Genomic DNA, 270 nt, shown 5'->3' on the forward strand with positions numbered 1-270 from the left:
TCCTGCTTATTTCTCGATGACATTTATGCTTTCCTTGTCAATATACGACTTAGCTTTGTGGTAATCACACAATCTACTTCATATCAAAGAAAGAAATCATTGAAAAAGAAAAGAAAAAATGATGATTTTTCAATGACTAGGCATAATATCTTGTCATCATTGCAACAGCGATCTTTTAATCTGATTACAAAAATGAATCAGATAATTAATGCTATTATCATTTATAGCTTCCTTTGCCGTTTTGTTCATATCACTTGCAACAATTAACAA

General features: G+C 29.6%; 1 long non-coding RNA gene across 2 annotated transcripts in view; it reads left to right on the forward strand.

The window, feature by feature from the left end:
* LOC119588715 overlaps positions 1-270 on the forward strand; it is a 248,263-nt gene that overhangs the window by 322 nt on the left and 247,671 nt on the right. The window lies entirely within an intron of this gene.

The sequence above is a fragment of the Penaeus monodon genome, chromosome 24, assembly GCF_015228065.2.
Source record: "Penaeus monodon isolate SGIC_2016 chromosome 24, NSTDA_Pmon_1, whole genome shotgun sequence".
NCBI classification, from domain to species: Eukaryota; Metazoa; Arthropoda; class Malacostraca; order Decapoda; family Penaeidae; genus Penaeus; species Penaeus monodon.